Below are 22,311 nucleotides of genomic sequence, written 5' to 3'. Positions count from 1 at the left end.
TTTCTGCTCCCATAAAGATTTACACTATGAGTCAGAGCCGACTCCACAGCACATCACCACCACCACATGCTATTAATGCTATTGTTAGATGATTTCTGCATTCCGTTGGATCACCTCTTTTTGGAATGGGTGCAAATACGTGTCTTTTCCAATCGGATGGCTAGGTAGCTCTCTTCCAAATAAATCTGTGTTGGAAGAAGTACATCCAGAATGTTCCTTAGAAGTCAGAATGATAAGAGTTTGTCTCTGATACTTGGGACATGGTATCAGGAGAGACCAGTCCCTGGAGAAGGATGTCCTGCTTGGTGTATTGGAGGTTAGCGATAAAGATGAAGATCCCCAATGAGATGGGTTGGCACAGTAGCAGCAGAAATGGGCTTAAGCATACCAAGGGTCGTGAGGATGGTGCCGGACAAGGCAGTGTTTGGTTCATTTGTGTGTAAGGTCACTATGAGTCAGAACTGGCTCGATTGCACCTAACAATAACTACAATACCCGTGCATTTCAGCTCACTGATGCCTAGGAAATCAATCGTTATGCATTCTATTTCATGTTTTACAACTTCCAGTTTTCCTAGATTCATACTTGGAACATTCTTCATTGCAATTGTTAATGGATGGTGGCAAACTGTGTCTTCTTATTTTGAGTTGTGCTCTGTCAGCAAAGAAAGAGCCTGAAAGCTTTGTTCCACCCACATCACTAAGATCAACTCTACTCTGAGGAGGCATCTCTTCCCTAGTCATAATCTGAGTGCCTTCCAACTTGAAGGGCTCATCTTCTGGCAATATATCAGCGAATGTTCTGCTGCTGTTAATGAGGTTTCCAATGGCTAATCATTCAGAGGTGGTCCATTTCTCCTTCCTAATCTATCTTAGTCTGGAATTGTCACTGAAACCTCTCTATCTTGGGTGGTCCTGCTGATGTTTAAAATACTGGTTGCATAGCTTTCAGCATCCCAGCAACATGGAAGCCATTCACATACAACAAATGGACAGACAAGTGGCAGATCAGTAAGGTAGGGGATTATTATTATTATTTAAATTATCTATCTTTTCCTCTTGGGGGAGTAACAGTTTTACTATTTATTTGGTTTTGGGGAGCTAGTGTTTGAGTCCTGATGCAGGTTAATGTACTGGTCTGCAAGGTCTGTGTGAACCGCAAGGTCGGCAGTTTAAGCTCACTAGCCACTCCTCAGAAACCCTATACAGGGTTGCTGTGACTTGGAACTGACTCGACGGCACTTAACAATAACAACAGTGTTAGAGCACAACCTTCAAATAACCAGGAGGCCAACCATCGTAAGTTCAGTTAGTGAAAACTGAGGTACCAACAAGTGTTCTATTTGGTATCAGAGAGGGATAAGGTCTGAATGATGCAGGCCAGGAACAAGTTATAGGGTGTAGGTCCTGGGGTGTATGAGTGGTTTTGGTTAGGTTTTTGGGCTAGCAGGAAGGGAAACTGATTTGAGAGACCTCATTAAAGAGTCAGTCTATAAACTTGAGATTAAACAAAAGGCACTGGCAGCACTGTGCCTGGCACTTGCTGAATGTTTAATAAAGAAATGTTCCTCCTTTAAGGGACTGACTAGCCAGTGGTATGTAGGACACAGTGGTTTCAGCTCACTAGATTCTCTGCTGTCTCTCCAGGTAGGCCCTATTTGGAGACAGGTCGCCACCCTGGCAATGGGATTTTATGGGTACTAAAATGTCCATCTGGCCCCAAAGGTGGTCTTTACCAGGTTGGCATGATGCCTGACAGGCGCAGCAGGAAGGATACCTTTGAACATGGAAACAAGTAACCTGGGAGGAGTAACACAACACATTAGCATGAGCACTGTGGCTAGCTGTCACTTGGCACAGAGCCCTGGGAAAGTGGTATGGGAGATACATGTTGAGAAAGGCAGGGAGAATATCTGAAGCTGTAGACCTTGTTCAGGCAACAAAGGCTAAGTAGCTTGAAGGAAAAGACTTGGCTAGCACAAGGGTGGTGGACTGTTTGGGGTCAGCACTTTTGTTCCTGGGTCAATGAAAAATGTTCTCACACCTTGTCAGAATGCCTGTGTGGATACCTTTGCACAATTCCCACTCATTCCAGTGACCTTTTTTGAGTCTCCTCCCTTACATCCTTTCCTGAATGTACCTACTTGTACTTGTCTCTACAAAGGAGCAGTGCTGGGTTGCCAACTGAAAGATTGGCAGATTGAACCCACCCAGTGGATCTGCTCCCAGAAAGATTACAGGAACCCTATAGTGCAGTTCTCCTCTGTCACATGGGATTGCTGTGAATTGGAATTGACTCAGTGGCACACAACCATCATCATTAAGCCCTGCATTTATCCCCACCTGGATCTTTATTAGAAAAGCCAAAAGGCTTCATTAATCTTTACTCTAACAGAATAGCTATGGCCTAAATGTGCTAACTGGGAATTAGAGACCAAAACAAAGATTCTGGAAAACCCAAGCATTTATTCATTCAACAATATTTATTGCATGCATAGTCTCTAAGAATACCCATGGCAGTTGATGGGAATACACAGATGTTTAAAACACGCACTCCCACTCTTGAAGAGTTGACTGTTTAGCCAAGGAAGCAAATGTTAAAACCAAGAAACGTGGACACTACATTGAGGATGGTTTTAATGTGATGGGTGCTATAATGGGGGTATGTTGCAGGACTCAACAGGGGCACAAAGGAGCAGTTTGGGGCATGTGGATCAAGGAAGCCTTCAAAGGGGAAATCGTATTCAGCTCTCTATCTCAGAACATCTTAACCACTACACTAAGGAGCTCTGGTAGCATAGTGGTTACGGATCGGGCTGCGAACCGCAAGGTCAGCAGTTCAAACCTACCAGCTGTTCCACAGGAGAAAGATGAGGCTTTCTACTCCCGTAAAGATTTACAGCCTTGGAAACCCTATACAGGGTCACTATGAGTTGGAACCGACTCCACGGCACATAATGACAACAACATCTCAGAACATGCTTGGACCTTGACAGAGTCTAGGGAAACCTGTCATGCTATTCTATACATGGAATTATTTTCCCACTTACTTTTCTTAATGTGAGCTTATGTTTTCAGAGGGGAATACAGTAGAAAACTGAAAGGCCATCAGAAGGATCCCAGGCAGACCTTCATTATGCCAGATCTCATCAAACAGCAATTGAGTTACAAGTCTTACTTTGCCCCATGACAGGATGTTGTTATCATTATTGTTAAATGCCATCAAATCAGTTCCAACACATCATGATCCTGTATTGAGTTTCCAAGGAGCGGCTGGTGGGTTTGAGCCATCAACCTTGAGGTTAGTTAGCAGTCCAGTGTTTATCTTACAGCACCACACCAGGACTCCTCTTATGGGGTAGGTAAGGAATTTGCAAACTGATGTTCATGACGGTTTGAAGACCCTGTGTTGAAAAATGTAGTAAGGTAACATCAAGTAGAAAGCACTTCTTATTTACTTTTTAAATTTAACCGACATATCATAATCCCATATGTATTCGGGTAGAGCAGTATTCTGTAGTTTTCAATGACTGGTTTTTCTTCAGACACCCTTCTGGGTGGACTCAAACCAACACTGTTTTAGTTAGCATCTCAACACTTACTCCACAGCACCACCAGGTTCCTTTTGAACCACCCAGGCACTTACTTACTTAGCAATAGACAACAGTAGTGCAACTGAAAGCAACTTTAGCTATTACATCAATCAAAAGGAAAATGAAAAGATGTTATGCCCATAAACTCATAAGTAAACAAAAAATACAAAAGAAAGAAATTTTTACTACATACAAATTTTCAGCACTAAAATTAATAGAAACTGGAATTATGCATCACTATGTTATAAACTTAAGTGATGCCCTTTGGCACGATAAGGGTTATTATTCATCATCAGTAGTATGCATTTTTTTAGACCCTTGAGAACTGGGATCTGGATGTCTGAATCAAGTTAAGAGAGTAAAAGACTGATTTTTGGGTATGCTTATAAAAGAGTTTCATTTTTTTATGGTCATCCTATAAGTTTCTACTGGGTGTAGGTTTTATTTTCCCCCAAATGTATTCTGCTCTCCATAGACAACTGGTTGTTGTTGTTGTTGTTAAGTGCTTTCGAGTTGGTCCTGACTCACAGAGACCCTGGATAGGGTTTCCAAGGAGCACCTGGTGGGTTTGAACTGCTGACCTTGTGGTTAGCACCACATCAGAAGTCCATATGTACGTAAGGTGTGAAAAGAATAATTCACAAGTGTAATGTTTATAGATAGGAACTCTCTTTTTCCTTTCATTTCAACTTAGCAAATATTTGAAAAATAAGACGGAATTTTTTTTGCAATATGTAAATATACATTGATTATGTATATGTAAAAGAGCTCTGGTAGCGTAGTGGTTACAAATTGGGCTGCGAACTGCAAGATCAGCAGTTCGAAACTACCAGTTGTTCTGCAGGAGAAAGATGAGGCTTTCTGTTTCAGTAAAGATTTACAGCCTCGGAAACCCTGTACAGGGTTGCTATGGGTTGGAACTGACTCCATGGCACATAACCACCACCACCACCATATATATGTACACACACATATATATACATGGAAATGAAATGCTTTTATAATTTTAAAAGCTATTTTTGGGAATCCTTTCTATAGTTTATTTGTAACTCTACTTACTGAATGAAAAACAAATTGTAGGAGCATCCCAAATGATATATGTCTCTGGGGACTTGGGATATATGACTCTGTGTAAAAAATTCCCCCCAGAACTTGCCTGTGCATCATGTTGTTGTGTATCTCACTTATGGTTATATTTAAAAGGTTGTAGTGAGTTTATTCCTAATATAAAATTAGTTTAAAAATTATAAGTAATCACTCTGATTTTCAGGTGTTTATTCAAATTACCCATTGATTTTAAAATACACTTTAAAAAGAGATATAAGGATATACGTCTTCCATGACTTATATCCTTCAAGTAAATTGGTTCTGAATTCAGTCTGGTTTTCAGTGTCATTAAGAAGAAAGTATCTAAGGGGGTGGGTGGGTGGGAAATGAAGAACAGAACAGAGCTTTAAATTCCCATGAACTCTACACTTTCCAGAGCCACGGAAGTTTGATGAAGCCCTGAAACTAATGCCCTGAGAAAATATTTAAATCTAAAATACAAAATATTCCTTGAAGGCTTCTTAAAACCAAACAATAATTTAGCCTAACTAGTAAAAAAAGGTCTGCCTTGAGCATTATGCTCTTTTAAAAACTATCCATATGAGATCAAAGTGACAACAACAACTAGGAAAATTAGATCGAAATCTCAGGGGGTAGTTAGTGACTTCATGTTAATGGTGGAGGAACAGCACAGAAAAGGAAGGCGAGAATGGTTTCACAACTTGGAGAATGTGATCAAGGTCATTAAATTGCACATGTGGAAACTGTTGATTTCTGTTTTACTGTGCAAAGTCTCAAAATTACAACAAAATAGATCAAATTTATTTTTTTAAAAAAGGAAGTAGCTCATCTTGGATAACTGTTCTTCAATAATTCCTGCAATGCAAAAAGTAATGCTTGTCAGTTGTGGGCTCTAGGCCCATTGACTGAGTAAGAGTTTGTGCTTGCAGGCCCGAGCCTGGCTGACAGAATGTGCTCTCTGGATGTTTACAAAGATATTTATTATGTTTTTTATAAGTTTAAAAAAGAAAGTAATGTTTGTGAAGAGCAGAACTGTAGCTGAAAATATTTGAATATTTTATTACTGTAGAGTTAGTAGGAGGTTTTAAGAAAAGGCTTTGTGTTTTGGGTTGTGATTTTTCTTGGGGCACAAGCCTTAAAGCTTTAACAATTGTTCCCTCAGAAGAAGGTCACACCCATACTCTTGGCCCCACCTTTTAGGTTTTCGTTAACATAATCTCCTAATTAGTAACACTGTACTTAACTTATTGAAGACATTTGTGCCTATTTTTACTTATAATTCCTTATATTTTAGCAGACCTAAGATATTTTAAAATAACTTGACTAGACAGTTAGGGTCAGACATGTGTCTAGGATCAGGTGGTTCATGTAAGAAAGAAGTATAAAGTTTTAAAGGTGTTAGAAACTGTTTCTGACATAATGGGGTGTCAGTTTGCCCAGCTGTTAAAATAAAAAAAAGATGGATTCATATTTTCAGCAGAAATGTGATGCGGGTTAGAGAAATATCTTTAAAATTAGATGAACAAGCCTTTGAATAGTTTAAGTATAGCAGTCAACATTTTGTAGAAGTCATTCATATAAAAATCTGAATTACAAATTAATTCTGAAAGAATGCCATAACTCCTTAATTGGCATTATGAAATTTTGAAATTTTTAATAGCAAAAATACATCAGGCAATCTGAAACATAGATGAATCATCTACCTGGTTGTGACACATGACGACTTTTGTGTGCTTGGGCTGCAGAGAGGAAGGCTTAGAAGATTACACTAATTTGAGGACTATACTCTATTATCAAGGAGTCTTTGGAATTTGTCTGCCTAGTTCGTTTCATCTGTGTTTTACTTTGGCTCTACATAGATTTTGCATAAGATGTAAATGACTTTCTTGGGAAGAAAGAATTTCTGCATGTGTGTTGAGGAATATTTTAATGAAGCTGGGAGTCAATTTAGGTAACTGGCATAGGGATTCTGCTAAACATGTGGACAAAGAATAAGGATAGCTACAATAGGAAAGGGGCAGAGGAACAAGGTTAAAGTGAAAGAAAAGGCACACATAGAAAGCAATAATGTTTTTATGGGAGCTGGGCAGTTCTTGGTGGGAGATGACCAGCTTGGAAGCTCTAGCCATTCCGGCCTATGTCGGCTGAAGAGGTCAGAGATGCAGGTACACATCTGCAATACATAGAACTTGGGAAACACTTGTCTAGTGACCATCATGAATGCATAGTGTAAACCTTGAGGTCAAGGAGCCCTTTGAGAATATAATGAAAGTTATGGACTCTCCCCCAGAAAAAAACACAAATAAACATACACTTAAACTTTGCTTATAATTTCAAATCAACTTGCTGTCATTGTTGTTAAGTGCCATTAAGGGAGAGGGGTTAAGTCAACTCATAGCGACCCTGTATAGGGTTTCCAAGTAGTGGCTGATGAGTTTGAACCACTGACCTTGTGGCCCAATGTTTATCTTAACTCATATGTTGGACCATTACTTAAAGAAAGGGAGTTGATTAAGAAACAAGAACAATCTTATATGGAAAACTTTTTATCTGAAGAAAGATGGAACCACAGATTCTTTTTACAAAACTGTGGTTTTGGAAAGGGTTTAAATGTTGTGGATGCCAAGCAGAAAATATCCAGGCCAGGTAATTAGATACAAACAAACCAGTGAGTTGCAATGGTTGAATGGATTGTTTAGTTTCTGTTGTCTCCATTTTTAGGTATTGATGTTAACTTGGTTAGGATGATTATTTGTTCAGTTGTTCAATGACACCAGTAGAATTTCTGGATTCCCTCCTTTCCAAATGTTTTTCAAAAATCACTGTCTCTCCTTAATCTGTATGATAGAATGGGGAGGGCATGATGAAGTACATTCCTTGCATGGATTTCCAAGTTTGACAGGGACTACCTGGACATGTTTTGAGGATTCTGCTACTTGCCTCATAAGCAATTGTTCTGACTGACTCTATTTAACTTCCTCACGTAAGTCCATCTGCACCCTCAAAGCACCTATACTGCTGAAATGACATGTACTCAAAGCAGAATCATTGAGATTAAATGTCTTACCAATTATTTATGAAATGAAACACAAACAAGATCTCCTAAGAACTATAATGGTGAGTGAGGGATGAAACATCAGTATTATCTTAAAAAGTGTATGACTTCTTAGTGATACTGGAGATGGAGGCTGAGACAATGATGTGGAGAGATGGAGTGGCTGGGGACTCTGGATTCAGGGAGGGAGAGGGGCTGTGTGCTGATGGCTGGGTGTGGGTGTGGGTGTTGGGCTTGGGCTTGCCGGTTGTGCCCTTTGGCTGTTTGAATGGTTGTATATTCCTGAGTGCTTCGAAGTACATCAGAAACAAACAAACAGACAAACCTAGAGGGAATGGAAGCAAATGCTGTTGAATGATGATGCATGGAGGGGATTGTAGTAATTGCAATGAGATGAAATACGATAGGATGAATATAAAGCTGATGTTCTCCCATGTAAACTATCACCCAATTCACAATAAAAACAAACAAACAAAAAAAGCGTATGACTTCTAGTAGTTTACTTTTGTTGTTGTTGTTGAGAAGTGTCAAGCCAGTTCTGACTCATAGCGACCCTGTATAGGGATTCCAAGGAGTGGCTGATGGTTTTGAACCATTGGCCTTGCAGTTAGCAGTCCAGTGCCTATCCTACAGCTCCATACCAGGAGTTTACTTTTAGGCCTCACTTATGTGAAAGTCTGCAAAATACAGCCTGGAGTGAAATTTTTCCATCGCCTTGATGTGAGTTAAGATGTGCTTAGTTTTATAACAGATTATTTGCCAACTGGATCAGAGATACTTTTGAGAGAGATGCTCAATTACACTGGTTAAATACATATTTCAAAATAATATTTACATACCTCCTAGTTTATGTAGTTTCTCTTACGCTCTTCCCAATACTGGTGAAATGAGAGAATTGAAAAACTGATGAGATTATGTTGCCCTCTGGTGTCTGCCAATCCAAAAGATAGAGCTAGAACTCAGGAAGGGGATGTGTAAAATGGAATTGGTGTTGTTAAGTGCTGTACAGTGCGCTCTGACTCATAGTGACCTAGTATAGGGTTTCCAAGGAGCAGCTGCTGGGTTCCAATGGTTGACCTTGTGGTTCAAAGTCCAGAGCTGCTCCTAGAGTACCACACCAGGAGAGAAAATTACCAAGAGAAAGGTGTAGAGACAAAGAGGTAGGGAATGGAGAGGGAGGAAGGGAGGTGAATATGGCATGCTATATCCATTGGACTTTTCTTCTTTCTTGTGGAAAATGGCAAGTGTCCAACTACCTTCTCCTGGCTGAGAAAGAGAGTGATCCTGCTAGAGTTACCTGCCAGATAACATCATTAATGGATGGAAATTGACCTCTTTTGAAAACCAATGAGGAGCAGAGCTAAATGATGACCGACCGTATTCTTGTCCTTCAGGACATTTCTTGAACTAGGAGTGGAAGATAAAGGTCAATGATAGCAAAGGAGAAATTACATGAATCTGGTTTTCAAGATGGCATCTTGGTCGTTTTGGCTTTCTGCTCCTGTAAAGATTTACAGCCTCAGAAACACTGTACGGGGTCGCTATGAGTCAGAACCGACTCCACAGCACATAACAACAACAACAACAGCAAATGATATTTTAAATACCAGCAGGATCACCTATGGTGAACCAGTTTCAACAAAGCTTCCAGACTAAGACAGACTAGGAAGAAGGTGAGGCAGACTACTTCTGAATGATTGGCCAATGAAAATCTTATGAATATTGGAATATTGCAGTGGAACAAAACAAGCAAAAGCAAATGGAAGCCATGAGGAAGCAAAAGAGCCAAACAGAAAATTTCAAAGGGTAGTTTGAGACAATAAAGTCAAATATTATCATGAAATGTACAAAGATCTGGAGTTAGAAAACCATAAGGAAATAGTACATTAATCATTTTCTCAAGCTGAAAGAACTGAAGAAAAAATTCAAGCCTTGACTTGAAATATTGAAGGATTCTATGGGCAAAATGTTGAATGATGCTGGAAGTATCAAAAGAAGATGGAAGGTCTACACACAGTCACTGTACCAAAAGGAAAAAAGTCAAAGTTCAACCATTTCATGTGATTAAGCATGTGATTAAGCATGTGATTAAGCATGTGATTAAGCATGTGATTAAGAACCGATGGTCCTGAAGGAAGAAGTCCAAGCGAGCAACACTGAAGGCATTGGTAACAAAAAGACTAGGAATTGATGGAATACTAACCGCAATATTTCAACAAACTGATGCAACACTGAAGACACTCACTCATCTATGCTAAGAAATTTGGAAAACAGATACCTGGCCAACCGATTCTCTGTGCCTAATTGTATTTGCGCCCATTCCAAAGAAATGTGGCCCAACAGAATGCAGAATTCTTCTAACAATATCATTAATATTACAGGCAAGTAAAATTTTTCTAAAGATAATTTTAAAATGGCCGCAACAGTTACCTCAATAGGGAACTGCCAGAAACTCAAGTGGGATTCAGAAGCGTACATGGAATGAGGTATAACCTTGCTAATGTCAGATGGATCTTGGCTGAAAGCAGAGAATACCAGAAAGATGTGTACCTGACAACACAGACTTTTGACTATGTGGATGACGAACTATGGATAACATTGCAAAAAAATGGGTTTTTCAGACCACTTAAGTGTGCTCATGAGGAACCTGTACAGAGATCAAGAGGTAGTTAGTGTTCAAACACAAGGGGATACTGAATGGTTTAATATCAGGAAAGGTGTGCACCAGTTTTGTGTTCTTTCATCATACTTATTCAATCTGTATACTGAGCAAATTATCCAAGAAACTGAGTTATATGTTGAAGATTGTGGGCATCAGGATTGGAGGAAGACTCATTAATAACCTGAGATATGCAAATGATACAACCTTGCTTACTGAAAGTGAAGAGGACTTAAAACATTTATTGATCAAGATCAAAGACTGCAGTCTTCAGTATGGATTGTAAAGAAAACAGAAATCTTTACCAGACCAATAAATAATAATAATATGATAAATGGAGAAAAGACTGAAGTTGTCAAAGACTTTGTTTTGCTTGGATCCACAATCAACACTCATGGAAGCAGCAGTCAAGAAATCAATTGTATTATATTAGGCAAATCTACTGCATAAGACCTCTTTAAAGTGTTTAAGAGTACAGGTGTCAGTTTGAGGACTAAGGTGTATCTGACCCAAGCCTCATATGCTTGTGAAAGTTGGACAATGAATAAGGAAGAATACAGAAGAAGAATAGATGCATTTGAATTATGGTGTTGAAAAATACCATGGACTACCAGAAGTACAAACAAATCTGTCTTGGAAGACATGCAGTCAGAATGCTTCTTAGAAAGCAGGATGACAAACCTTCTCACGGGTTTTGAACATGTGATCAGGAGGGACCAAGGACATCATGCTTGGTAATGGTCAGCAAAAAAGAAGACCCCCCCAAATCATGGATTGACATAGTGACAGCAGCTATAGGCACAAGCGTGATAACAATGGCTAGGATTGCACAGGACTGGACAGTGTTTTGTCCTGCTGTGCATAGGCTCGCTTTGACTCGATGGCATCTAGCAACAACATGTTCTCATAAGAAACACAATTTTGAGTTAAAGTTGCAGAAACTATTAATGACTAATAATATACAGAGAGATGTTTAAAGGGAGAAAAGTATGCCAGTAGAATAATTTTTAAACAGAGCTAATTCATGACTGTATAAATTTTAAGTTATTTGAGTTCAGTTAAGCATTACATAGTTGAAACTGAGTAAACATAATAATGGCACTTTTCCCATATTCTCTATTTATACCTGGTGGTGGTCGTTAAGTGCCACGGAGTCGGTTCCGACTCACAGAGACCCTGTTTAGGGTTTCAGAGGCTGTAAATCTTTATGGGAGCAGAAAGTCTCATCTTTCTCCCGTAGAACAGCTGGTAGTTTTGAACTTCTGATCTTGAGATTAGCAGCTCTAAATTACTAGAGCTCCTTACTCTATACCTAAGAGATGGGAGTCTCCTGTTTTGTACCCCATTATTTTCTTCAAGGTGAGGTGAGTTTAGCCTAATGAATCTGAACATCCAGGGCTGGCTCTTGGGGAAAAGAAGCAGAAATAGGAGTTTCCAAGTCCTATATAATGTGTTTGTTAGAGAGAGATTTCACTCATTTTGCTCATGTGCCTTCCAGGTGGTATGTGTTTTGAACATTTCAGTCTTTGTGCACCTAAGGACCTCAACCTACTTCCCCTGTATTTGCTCTCTTAGAAGAAGAGGTTTAGTTTACTACACTTCAGGACTGGCCTTGCCTGTATATTTAGTGCTCTTTGCTAAAAAAAAGGATTTGGTGAGATTCGTTGTATTCAGACTAGGTTGTTCCTTAAGAAATTGGTTCATTTTAGCTTTATTCATCAAAATATGAGCTATACCGTTATGGATCAATCATTTTGCTAAATCATTCTCCTCCCCGCGCCCCCCTTCTTTCTTTCTTTGTAAGTTAAAGCTATTTTGTATTACCTGAGCAACAAAATAATTTACAAAATGAAAGAGAAGGACAATCTATTATAATGGTTAGAAGGCAGTAAAAAAAATATTTATGTGCGCCTGACTGATGTTGAATTTTGGAGAAAGCTCACTTATAAACTGAAAGCTGGGAAAAATGAACGATGAAAAGCCAGCCCTCTTGGGGTTCCAATTGTGACTGTACATCTTCTTAGGGGGAAATTTTCTTTTTTGTTTCAGTGTTTGCATTTATAAAATGAAGTTATTCGTTTGGACCTCTCTATCAGTAATGCTGTGTTGAGCTGTTAGTTCAGTTATATAAGCCTGATTCTCAGAACCTGGGCTTGGAGATTGAGGGTGGTGGATAAATCCATATAAGGAAATGCTGTGGGATTTCAGGAGCAAGGGTGAGGGTAGGAGATTGCTGCTCAATTTGAACTCCTTCTAAGCCTCATTTTTTCCCCCTTTACCTTCCTTCCTCTCCCAAATTATAATGCTCTGGTAAAAAAAAAAAATAAAATAATATATATATATGTATGTATGTAAAAAAAACCCCAACATCAGTCAATTACACATGCCTATCTCGTTCTGCTGATCTCTTCCACCTTGCAGAATCTAGATTGCAGTACAGTGTTAGGTTAGCAGAAGATTCAAGGGCTATTTGGGTCAGTTTGTAACCCTGCTTGTACCTTGGTTGACGGGTCCGTAGTAGAGCATAGCCCTGTGATATCAGTACAGAAAACGCAATGTTTGACTAGTAAAGCTCTTCAGAGTTTTGAGCAGTAGGAACAAAGCCAGTTTACAATCAAGGATAACAGATTTCCCTCACTGCCATTATCACAAATAGTATCCTATTTCAGCAAAATGGTGGCAACCTGCAGGAGGTCCAGCAATGCAGATCTTAATCAGAAAACTTAATTTTATATACAATTCACAGTTTGTGTGCCGTGAGAAATGTTTCTCGCTGCATGAACTTACAGGACTCAGCTCTGAGCAAAAGGAGTTTCAATTTATGTAACGTCTTTCTCAATAAATAATGCCCCAAAGCAATTCCTGGTAATAGACAACTTGCATTGCTCAGGAAGCAACCGCAGAAATCTTTCTTAACATTACCCAAGATATTATTTGGAACAATTAAAAAAACGGCTGCATTTCACACAAATTCATTTTTACACAGATGTTAAATTGGACAAATTTTCGGTGAATCTCTCAAAGAACCCAACTACTCCGTGCTCTCCTTACGTGGAGTTGGCTTCCTTGTAGGATGCTGTGGGTTAATGCTCTGTATTGCAAAGGTGATTTGAACCACAAGGTGGGAGGTTCAAGCTCACCAGACACTCCTTGGAAACCCTATGCGGGGTTGCTATGGGTTGGAACCGCCTCGATGGCACTTAATAACAAAATGGGCATGTAAGGGCATCCTGGTGTGGTGCTGTAGTTTACGCACTGGACTGCTAACTTCAGGGTCAGCAGTTCAAACCCACCAGCAGTTCCTCAGAAACACTATACAGGGTCACTATGAGTCAGAACTGACTCAATAGCACTTAACAATAACAAGGCATGTAAGGCATCATTTTGTTCTGTTGTATTGTTCTATGAGTCGGAACCCACTCTGACAGCACCTAACACAAGGCACAAAGGAGTCCTGGTGGTGCAGTGGTTAAGCCCTCAGTTGCCAACGGTGATTGGAACCTACCAGCCACCATGGGAGCAGTCTGCTACTGATCAAAAAGTCAGTATTTACCCAAGGACAAAGTTCAGGAGGGTCAGAGAAGAAAAAATGGAAACAGGAAACACAAGAGGAAGTGGGATAAGTGATGCTGCATTGTACAGGTTACAATCAATGTTATGAAACAAAATATATATGAATTGTGGAATAGAAAAATGATCTGCTTTGTAAACCTTCACCCAATTTCACAATAAAAAGTTGAAAAAAAAATTATAGACTTGGAAACCTTATGGGGTAGTTTTACTGTGTCCTACAGGGTTGCTAAGAGTTGGAAGAGATTTGCTGGCTGTGGGTTTAGTTTGGTTTGGAAGGCATGTACGGCAACGTTCCGCCTGAACTGATTTTGTTTTCCCAGTTGACTTGTAAACTCTCAGAAGAGAAGCCTTTTACATGAAGGGCACTGAGTTAGGAGTTATTGAATCAAAGGTTTGGTGGACGAAGAATGGTCTGGTATGGTGTTTGCCTTGGTGACCAGCTGATAAAAGTCAATTTCATTATCAACTCTCATTGTGAGTGGATGATGGAGAGAAGCCAGCCCTTGACGAATTTGCCTCATTTGAGTATGGGCTGAGTTTGAGGCACTACCCGTCTGCGTGATGGCTGGGCTTCATCCCTATACCTGGCAAGAGAAGGCTGGGCTCAAAGGGAGGCGGCTTCTCAGGAAACAACCATCCTGGTAGAAGTGGGGACCAAACCTGTTGTTGTCTAGTTAATTCTAACTCATGGCAACCCTCTGTGTTTTAGAGAATTGTGTTCCGTAAGATTTTCAATGGCTGTAATCAGAAGTAACCACAATCTTAATGGAAGTAGACCAGCAGACAATGCCTCTCCTGTCTGCCATCTTGATTCAGGGCTGATTAACTGAGGCTGGTATATTACTTGTCAATTGGTCCATGCCAGGAGAAGGTACCATCTCTACTTATTAGAGCAAAATGCTTCCTCCTTCCCATACCTGTTGTTTCATAAAGGGATCTATGATGAAGGCTCTGTGCCCACCCACTGCTCCCCCATGACCTTCTCCTCTTCTCAGTAGTGTCTGAGCTCAGCTGACTTGTGCTCATTTGCATTTAATGCTGTGAGTTTCAGTGGGAGCCACTGTGGCTTAAAGAGGAGCACCTCAGCTTCTTTCAGGCATGTTTTATGTTACGCTAGAGCCCTGGGGTGGGGGTGAGTCTTGAATGCATTGTACCCTGCTGGTTAGAAGACAGGCAGAGCTGGTGCTCTCACTAATAGCACCTACCATTTATTGAGTACCTGCTCTAGCCAAGGGAGTCCTGGTGTGACACTCTGGGTTAATGCACTGGACTGCAAAGTCGGTTTAAACTGCAAGGTTGGTGGTTCAAGCATCTAATCTTTACAATAATTCTGGTTCTTCTATTCCTCCTGTTTACCCAGGATGAATCTGAGGCTCAGAGAGGTTAAGTAACTGGCTTAGCTAAGGTCACAGGGTTAGCCAGTGTCTGTGGACTGGATACAAAGCCTGGACTCTTTCTTCTGTATATTGTACTTCAGTCTTGTAGACTAAAGACCCCACAAAGGAGTGCAAAATAGAGCCTACTCCACGGGTGTCTCAGGAGTGGGAGCTAGAAGAACATTTGGCGATCTGGACATCAGTCATGGCAGAAGGGCACTTGCAGTATGGTTCCTGGCAGCAGGGCACTTAAAAAGCATCCCTATGTGTTCAATAGGCAAAACAACTCCGAGGCTTGCCACAAAGGCCTTATTTAGACCAGAGACGACCTATATTCTGTCTGGTTGACTAGTAGTAACTGTCTGACCATGTCTGGAAAAGGTTTCTGACTCAGTTGAAGAGAATAGTTAAGTTGATGAGCAATGTCTGCTTTGAACCAGAGAGAAGAAAGTATGGGTTGTTTAAAAAGGATTTGAAATTCCTGTAGTTTGGGCTTTTTTTCTCCTCTCAAATTCTTGTTATTTCCCCTATCAATCTGAGTGCACAGCTCACAGAAAAATAATCTGGCACGTACAAAGGAGAGCTGGAGTGGTGGGCCAAACAGAAAGTTCTGGAAAGGATTTTAAAATCCAAAGAACACAGGAAAGATGTATTTATATTTGCTCTGGTGTGGTGCTGCGGGCTAATGTGATGGACGGTAAGGCCAGTTTGAACCACAAGGCTGTCTGTTGAAGCTCATCAGCTGCTCCTTGGAAACCCTATATGGGGTTACTATGGGTCAGAACTGACTCAACGGCACTTAACAACAACAGCAACAATTTGGTATGTACTGGTTACTGGCCAGATTTTTTACAAATATTAACTCTTTTAATCCTCATAACCACCTTATAAGAAAGGAATAGTATTTCCCCATTATGCAAATAGGACAACTAAAATGCAGAGAGATTAAGTTATTTGCCCAAGGTTACACAATTTTGTCAATTCAAGCCGTCTGACACCAGAGTCCACATGCTTAATCTGCACGGTACAGCCTCTCTATCACGGACAATATTTATTTTGCTTTCCAGGTTCTATTGTACTTTCTTTACTTCATGTTTGTTCTCCAAACTAGAGTGAGCGCTTTTCAGGGGAGGGATTATGCTTTACTATGTATAAATTCCTGACATATAGGAGGAGCTCAATTATAACCAATGGCTGTAGTAGCGGAGGAAACGCAGTGGCTCCAGACACTAAGCACTGGACTGAGAATCACAAGGCCCACAGTTCAAGCCTGCCAGCTGCTCTATGGGAGAAGAATGAGGCTTTTTGCTCCAGCAAAGATTTAAAGCCTCAGAAATGCTGTACAGAGTCCCTATAATCGACTTGACAGAATTTAGCATTGTTGTTGTTATGTGCCATGGAGTCGGTTCCGACTCATAGAGACCCTGTACAGGGTTTCCGAGGCTGTAAATCTTTATGGGAGCAGAAAGCCTCACCTTTCTCCCGAAGAACAACTGGTAGTTTCAAACTGCTGACCCTGAGGTTAACAGCCTGATTCGTAATCACTACGCTACCAGAGCTCCATTAGTGGTATAAATTTAGGATTAATCATGTTGTATTTGAGTCAGTTTCTCCTTGTGTTTTTGGTTCTACCATGAAAGTGAACATTTAGAAGTGGGATTCTTAGTTACACATTTCTATATGACCGCATCTAACACACTATCTAGGGGAGAACATTGTTCATTTGTTCATTAATTCATTGGCTCATTCAATTATTCAGTCAGCAGAAATGGCTAGATGCCAGTGAACAAGGTAGACAAACTTTCTGCCTCTGTGGTTTAATTCCAACCTCACAAGAGAATGATATATGAAATGATAATGATATTCTCTAAATGTGATACATTTATATCTGTTCTGCAAAAACCAACACCAGACAGTTTGTAATTGCAATTTATGAATTCCCACCCATACGGTGTGAGGAAATAAATGTGTAAACAGTTATTGCATTTTATTTTTATTTTACTTATAGGCACTAGTTGCCTATATTATTGGTATTGAGTGCTGTTGAGTCGGTTCTGACTCATAGCAACCCTGTCTAGGGTTTCTGAGGAGTGGCTGGTGGGCTTGAACTGCCGACCTTGCGGGCAGCAGTCCAGTGTTTATCCAACAGTGCCACACAAGGACTCCTGCCCATATTAATCAGATGTAATATTTAAATCACTTGGAAAACTGATGGAAGAATGTGGCCTCCCACAATCTGAGATAGAGCTATTCCATCCTCTTCTGTTACATGAAGAGGTTTAAGCAGTGTTAAATGATCCTAATCCGGTATTTCTTTGAAGATTTGTCTGTAGTGTGTTGCTTAGAAGCAAAAACGACTGACTCCACAAATGGTGAGGGAACTACCCTCTCGCAAACCTCCCTTTGTGCAGGTCCAGGTGTGTAGACAGAACAGATGAGCCCTCTGCCCTGGAAGAAGGAATTCCTAGAGGCAAGGGCAGGAGTGGAGTATTACATTTTTCAGGATATTTTTTTCCTACCACCAAGAATGTGTCTCAGAAATTCCCTTGACTATTTTCTAATTCTCTTTAACTACTGAGGATGCAGATTGCATGCTCTAGATGGAAAGATCCTTAGAGATCCCTCCGTATAGAAAAGAAAAAGGCTTTTACCAAGGACCTACAAGAAGAGGAGCATTGCTGGCTGATGCCACTGGCTGCTAATGGAAAGCGTGGAGGTTCAAGTCAGCCCAAAGCAAGGCCTGGTGATTTACTTCTAACCCTATTAACTGCTGTTCTACTCTGACACACTTGGAATCGCCATGAGGTGGATTTGACTATATGGATGGCAGAGCAAAGAATGGAACACAGATTACTTTCTTTCCAGTCCTGGACATTTTCTCCTACTCAACACAGCCAAATCCTTCACTTGCTATGAAGAGAAACAACATGATGGTACAAGCCACAGAGAACCCCTAGGAAGCACATGCCCTTCAGATACTATGAAAATTACCTTCAGGAGCTTCTGTATTCAGGATCTGTTGGAGATAGCCACAAAACCATCAAAAGCAGTGCTTCAATGGTTTTTATTTGTAATTAACTCCAACTGCATTGTTTAAACTTGATATATGTTTAATGAAAAATTGGAATACAAAACTATAAAAAAAAAGAAAAAAAAATCACCTGTAATCTCATCATCTAAAAACAGTAACTCCTATCATTGCTAATATTTTCATATACCTTTTCCCCTATTTAACATGGTTGTAGTCATTGTTGCTGTTAGGGGATGTCAAGTCGGTTCTGACTTTATGCACAACAGAACAAAACACTGCTTAGTCCTGTACCATCCTCACAATGGTTAGGCTTGAGCCCACTGATGCTGCCACTGTGCCATTGGGGGATCTTCTTCTTGTTCACTGACCCTCCACTTAACCAAGCATGATGTTCTATTTCAGGGACTGGCCCCTCCTGATAACATGCCTGAAATATGAGAGACATAGTTTCTCCTAGCTTCTAAATAGATTAGTTTGTTCTTCTGGCAGTCCATGGTACTTTAATATTCTCCTCCAAGACCATAACTCAAATAAATCCACCAATTCTTCTACAGTCTTCCTTATTCATTGTCCAATTTACACATGCAAATGAGGCTAATGAAAATACCATGGCTTGGGTCAGGCACACCTTCTTCAAACAAGTATTATTTTAAAAATTAAATATGAGCCATTTTAAGACTACGTCTATATCAAACTCCTCTTTAATCATCTAGGGATGTAAATGTATAAAAAGGTAGAAACTGTGTCACCTGGTAAAATCATTTCATGTGGCCCAAACATAATTATGGAAACTTAAAGGAGCTCTGGTAGCGTAGTGGTTACGAATCGGGCTGCGAACCAAAAGGTCAGCAGTTCGAAACTACCAGCTTCTCCGTGGGAGAAAGATGAGGCTTTCTGCTCCCATAAAGATTTACTGCCTCAGAAACCCTCCCTGTACAGGGTCGCTATGGGTCGGAACCAACTCGACTGCACTTAACAACAACAATTATCTTAAGCTTGCTTCTTAAGATTTATTATAGTTCCAAATCTATTATGATATGTTGGTTATGTGCTGTGGAGTTGGTTTTGACTCATAGCAATCCCGTACAGGGTTTCTGAGACTGTAAATCTTTACGGGAACTGAATGCCTCATTTTTCTCTGGCGGAACAGCTGGTAGATTCAAACTGCTGACTCTGAGGTTAGCAGCCCGATTTGTAATCATTATGCTACCAGAGCACCCTTATAATTCTAATTTACCCTTTCAACAAGGAGCCCTAATGGTGCTATAGGATAAACACTGGACTGCCAACCCCAAGTTCAGTCATTTAAATCCACAACCGCTCCATGGGAGAAAGATGAGGCTTTCTGTTCCCATAAAGATTTACAACCTCAGAACCCCCGACAGGGTCCCTAGGAGTCAGAAACAATTTCATGGCATGGTTTTGAGACTTCTCAACACTATGTAGGTATGTTTGTTGCTCTTCTTAATCTACAAAAGGATGGGCTGGCCAGATGTGTGATTAAGTCAGTCTGAGGTGGAGCCCAGGCATTGGTATTTACTAAAAGCCTACCAGGTAGTTCTAACATACAGCCAGAATCTAAAACCACTAACTAGATGATGCCTAAGTCTTTAAAAAAAAATTGGGCACCTAAATGCTATGATTTTTATAATTCTAAATTTTAAACCAAGGTAAGTGAGAAAATCAGATTATTCACTTTGCAGGCAATTCTGCTAAAAAAAATGTCATATTTCAGAAGACAGAGGAAGATGAATTACTGAAATAAAACCTACTTTGCAAGCGACCCAACCCCCATGAAATATTGTGGGCCTATCTTATGAATTTGGAAAGCTTACATTGTTCCACTTTTCAATATTCCTAAATGGCTTTTAAATCAATTATATAAAACTGTTATTTTTTTTACCTGTAAGTTAATATACAGTATTTAATTTCCAGATGTATTTAAGGGTCAAATGAAAATGTTTATGGTTAAAGATAGATGAGAAAGATAGTGACTATTTGCTGTTTGTTTTGGATGACAGTTCCCTCTCTCTGTGTGATTCTTGCACAGGAGCCTCTGCTGAAAGTAGAGAGTAGTTGAATTATTAACTACTGTTTGGCTGCGAATCAAGAGGTTGGTGGTTCGAAGCTAGCCAGGCTCCACAGGAAAAAAGACTTGGTGATTAGTCACCTTAAAGATTACAATTTAGAAAACCTTACAGGGCAGCTCTACTTGGTCATACAGCGTCCTGATGAGTTGGAATTGACTTAATGACACCTAGCAACAACAGTTGATGTTGGGAGTACCTACAAATACGCTCAACTGCCAGTTGAAAGGTTGGAGAGTCGAGTGTATTCAGAGGCACCTCAGAAGAAAAATTTGACAATCTGCTTCTGAAAAATCACAACCTGAAAACCCCAGTTCTGTTCTGACACACATGGGGTTGCCATGAGCTGGAATCAGAAGCAACTGGTAACTGATAGTCCATATTGGGGGAATCACCATGGGAACTATGGATAGATGGGGAAGACCACAGTTGTTTGAGCTGGCATAACTCTTCTTATTGAAAGTTGTGTTCCAAGGACCAGCTGGATTTTAAAAGGCTGCTCCACTTTAGAGATGGTAGTAACTTTCTCTTTAAGCAACCTGACCTCCTATACCGTACAGCTGGCAAAACCAAGATAACTAGTCTCTAAATGTTCAGTCAAATAGACTGCATGCAACACAGTACTGCTCACAAAGTGTATCTGTGGCAAAGCAAAGCTAAGGCTGAAGCCTCTTCACGAATAAGTCAGGAAACAGAAAGATCCATGTTTGGTATTTGGATCAGAAAGAAGTATTTGCAAAAGAAGTAACATTACCATCAGAAATGTGCATTTCCAAAGGTTTTAAAGTTTGGGAAAAAGTAAAGCTCATGCCCTGGGGCTTCTGAGAGTATGGACAAAATACAATAATTAAATTAAACCCAGCAGTTAAAACTCCTCATAAAAAGAGAAGGCTGGAATACTTCCCAATGGGGAATGCTTGACTTAAAAGAAAGGTTTTAGTCTGTGGCCTGAAGGTCAACAAACTGGGGCGCTGCAGGAATGTATACAATTTCTTAAAGGCGTTCTTAGGTCTTTGTTTTGTTGAAAGAAAAGAAAATAGTAAAAAGGGACAAGTTTTGAAAATTCAAAAAATGAAAGTGCAGTCCTAAAATCATCACGATTTTTATGAACGCTGCACCAGAGGCTATGAAAACACTCTCATCTCTGAACACTAATCTAACACATATGCACGTTGAGAAGGAAAAGGGCCAATGGAGCCATGTGAACAAACCATTGAAGAATGTGCTCATTTTCAGAGGCAGTGCATGCAAATTTGTGACCCATTAATTGCTGCTCATTTGGGAAAGTGATCTTACAAAGTCTGAGAAATACCGCTCACAAGTTAAAATCCCTTAGATGGTACAAAACTGATTTTTTCAAAGAGATTTTACAAGGCAAAGTTAAAAATAAATAATTTGGGGGGGATCACAGTTACAGTCATTTAAAGTGTATTGTTTTATCATAGTTGGAAAATCTCTTTCTTTTGTAATAATATATATTGTTTTCTTTCTGGTTGTTGTTGTTAAATGCTGTTGAGTCGGTTCCGACTCAGAAGATCCCTAAAAAATGAATGAGAGAAGGATATGTCAAAATTTAGACCCTTAAAGGTTATTATTTATAAGCTTCATTCTAGTTGACCATGGGAGTTTCAGGCCTCATATAACTTCTATTAAAACATAGCTAATAAACCAGTTTGCCAGATCCTCATCTTAACTGCTTAAAGAGAATCTGAATGTTTGCTTTGTATTAAGACAACATGATCAAATATAAAGACAATTTTTTTTTTTTTTAAAAAAAGCAGCTTTGGCAGCAATCTTTAATTGACTAATTAGCAGCCTCCTTGACATTTCTGTTTTAATTCCTGAAGTACAATATTAGCTGTCCTATGTA

This window comes from Chrysochloris asiatica, unplaced genomic scaffold (genome assembly GCF_000296735.1).
Source record: "Chrysochloris asiatica unplaced genomic scaffold, ChrAsi1.0 scaffold00029, whole genome shotgun sequence".
Lineage (NCBI taxonomy): Eukaryota > Metazoa > Chordata > Mammalia > Afrosoricida > Chrysochloridae > Chrysochloris > Chrysochloris asiatica.
This window is presented reverse-complemented; position numbering follows the sequence as displayed.